Below are 3,862 nucleotides of genomic sequence, written 5' to 3' on the forward strand. Positions count from 1 at the left end.
GCTGACAAGGTCATTCAAACCCTTTGGTTTGACGGTATCCAAACTAGTGATTCATTTTATTTCTTTTTGAGCCAGTAATGTTTTACAAATCTCCACTACTAGCTCCTAAATGGACCTGATCAGCAAACTTGTATAGATGTGTGGTGAGCACCTTTAACGCCCAGGTGCTTCACATAAGTTTATAGTGTTGAGCCATGAAAATAAAAAAAAAAAACACATTTTTAACACAAAAATGTTTTTTAGCCCCAAATTTATCAAATGTTGCACCCCTCAAGGTGATCAAAACCGCATTCAAGAAGTTTATTAACCCTTCAGGTGCTTCACAGGAATTAATGGAACGTGGAAGGAAAAAATAAACATTTTACTTTTTTTCACTAAAATTTCCTTTAGACCCAATTTTTTTTACTTTCACAAGGGAAACAGGAGAAAATGGACCCCAAAATTTGTTGTGCAATTTCTCCTGAGTACGCAGATACCCCATATGTGAGGGTAAACTACTGTTTTGTAATGCACACGCCCGGGCTGAGCGGCGTGTGCGTGTGATTCCACTGGACCGTGCCGGAGAGTGAATGCCTGGAGGGGCGTAACTAGGTATTCACCCGATCCAACCAGGGTCGCACGACGGCATACGACGCCAGTGCACCAAGGAGGAACCGACCAGAGAGACCAGGTGCTACTCCAGGACAGACCCCGGACATGGCTGTTGACCCACACAGGGGAATACAGGAACAGACTGGTTAGGCTGGCACACAGACTGGTGGGAATAGGCAGGCACGACTGGTATGCAGGCAGGCGGGTATGCAGGCAGGGGGGTACAGGCAAGCACGGCTAGAGTGCAAACAGGAAGGCACTAGCAGGTAGGAACACAGGCGGGATAGGACCCAGAACACACTGGGACTCAGGAACAGAACCACAGATGTGGCAGACAAACACAGCAGAGTGAGGCCGCCCAGAGAGGTGAGCGAGAGCAGGGCAGGACGAGACCGCCCGGAGCGGTGAGCAAGAGCAGGGCAGGACGAGACCGCCCGGAGTGGTGAGCAAGAGCAGGGCAGGACGAGACCGCCCGGAGCGGTGAGCAAGAGCAGAGCAGGATGAGGCCGCCCGGAGCGGTGAGCAAGAGCAGGACAGGACGAGACCGCCCGGAGCGGTGAGCAAGAGCAGGGCAGGACGAGACCGCCCGGAGCGGTGAGCAAGAGTAGAGCAGGACGAGGCCGCCCGGAGCGGTGAGCAAGAGCAGAGCAGGACGAGGCCACCCGGAGCGGTGAGCAAGAGCAGAGCAGGACGAGGCCACCCGGAGCGGTGAGCAAGAGCAGAGCAGGACGAGGCCACCCGGAGCGGTGAGCAAGAGCAGAGCAGGACGAGGCCGCCTGGAGCGGTGAGCAAGAGCAGAGCAGGACGAGACCGCCTGGAGCGGTGAGCAAGAGCAGAGCAGGACGAGACCGCCTGGAGCGGTGAGCAAGAGCAGAGCAGGACGAGACCGCCTGGAGCGGTGAGCAAGAGCAGAGCAGGACGAGACCGCCTGGAGCGGTGAGCAAGAGCAGAGCAGGACGAGACCGCCTGGAGCGGTGAGCAAGAGCAGAGCAGGACGAGGCCGCCTGGAGCGGTGAGCAAGAGTAGAGCAGGACGAGGCCGCCTGGAGCGGTGAGCAAGAGTAGAGCAGGACGAGGCCGCCTGGAGCGGTGAGCAAGAGTAGAGCAGGACGAGGCCGCCTGGAGCGGTGAGCAAGAGTAGAGCAAGACTGCCGGAGCAGTGAGCAAAAGGGTAAGAGCGGAGCGAGACTGCTGGAGCAGTGAGCAAAAGGATAAGAGCGGAGCGAGGCTGCCGGAGCAGTGAGCAAAAGGGTCAGAGCGGAGTGTGGCACCCCAGGGGTCTGGTTTCCACAGTAATAGCAATATTATGTCTGAGAGCAGGTGGGAGGTTTCCTGGTCAGACATCCTATGCATGCCACACCTCCTGCCCAGTCCTGGGAGGGGAAGAACTTCCCCTATATAAAGCTGGGGCTGAGGCAGGGTGAGAGAGAAAAGAGTAGAGAGAGAAGAGGAGAAGCAGCTATAGGAAAGAGAGATCAGGAGCTCTGGGGAAGTCGTGCTAAAAGGAATCAGGGGCTGGCAGCTGTAGAGCTCGCCCTGATTGAAGAGTTACCACCGGACCCGGAGTCCGAGGCTGTGGGGACTAATCCTTACCCAGCAGCAGAAAGCGACCGGCAGGGGATTTCAGGTCCTCTGGCCAAGAAACCCGAAGGCACGGTCACACGCGTGGGACCAGCACCGCCGTCGTGGAGCGGAAGCCACTAGAAGGCCCCGAGTCACCGGCCATACGGGTGAGCACCACACGGTACACTCAGGGACGTGGGCTACTTTTACCCGCCTCTAGCAAGGTAGCCAGAAGAGTACAATTAGTTGGGGAGGCCTACAACTCCGCCTGGCCAGGGGAAATCCCATCTGCTCAAAGACTGACCAGGCCCCGATCGCTAGCCAGTACTCCGGGAGGGTCTATCTTTATCACCAGTAAAGACCCTGAACTACACCGCATCGTCTCTGAGTGGTTCCTGCTACCCCCATCATCCACGTCGGCTGCCCTGAGGCCATACCCCTCCCGTTGGGGGTTATACCATCTACGCTGCACAATCGTACTACCGGCCTCAGCGGTCTGCCCTGCAGCGGCAGCTCCATAGCTGCATTCAACGGGTGGCGTAGTTGTCCAACATCTACTGCTAATACTCAGCCACACAGTTTGACTCCCTGGGCACGGACCGGGTCACCGCCACGAGACTACTACCCCCAACAGGCCCGGCTCCGGGTAGTCCCCGCGTGCGCAACGCTACACCAAGTAGGCCCAGGGGCGCGTCAGGAGCAAGGCTGCCGGAGCAGCGAGCAAAAGGGTCAGAGCAGAGCAAGGCTGCCGGAGCAGCGAGCAAAAGGGTCAGAGCGGAGCATGGCTGCCGGAGCAGCGAGCAAGGAAGAGCAGCCTAGAACCGCCGGAGCGGTGAGCAAGGGAGAGCAGGGGGGACAGGGCTCTGCTCACACGGAACAGACAGGAAGGGAAAGGTAGAGCCAGATACCCACAGGGTACTTGCAGTGAAGTAGCGAGTGGACCACAAACTCACAAACGGGAGTACAGAGACAACAAGCAGGAGTTAGGTACGAGTTCAGACTCTGCAGAAAAAGGAAAGGAACGGACATAGAGAAAAAACAGGTAAAAGATAGGAGAGAGTTCAGACTGGAACTGAGTGTACGGAGGAGACCGACACTGCAGCGGAATACAGGAGCGGGTCTGGGAATACGGCCCCCAGAGAGGCGGGACGAACAGGCAAGGAGCGTGTTCAGACAGGACAGACAAGATACAGGAGCAGGTCTAGGTAATCGGCCCCTAGAAGGCGGGAGGAACAGGCTAGGAGCGTGTTCAGACAGGCCTGGAAATACAGCCTCCAGGATAGGCAGACAAGAGAACACAGAACGGGACCTGGCACCTTCAGAGTGAAAGCACACACTGAATGAAACACAATGCTCAGGCATGGGTTAATTGGAACAGCTGGTTTAAATACCAGGTGACAGACAGCAATAGGCTGAGGACGCACAAGGGGTGTGCCCACAGCAGGTACAAGAAGCATGAAGTGATCGGGCGCCGCCCTTAAGCAGCAGCACACAGAAGCAAACAGACAGCATGGAGGGAAGCCAGAGAGACATTCTGGATTGGAGATCAAGTGCGCGCTCTTGCACAGTGGGAGATGGACCACTATGCAAGGACGCCGCCAGGTATGTTACATGTTTGAGTGCACGGCAGGGCTCAGAAAGGAAGGAGTGATGTTTTGGAACACAGATTTTGATAGAATGGTATAAAGGTGTCAGATTGCATTTGGAGA

The sequence above is a fragment of the Phyllobates terribilis genome, unplaced genomic scaffold (genome assembly GCF_046119375.1).
Source record: "Phyllobates terribilis strain yellow unplaced genomic scaffold, ASM4611937v1 Scaffold_3__8_contigs__length_932513732, whole genome shotgun sequence".
Taxonomy (NCBI): Eukaryota; Metazoa; Chordata; class Amphibia; order Anura; family Dendrobatidae; genus Phyllobates; species Phyllobates terribilis.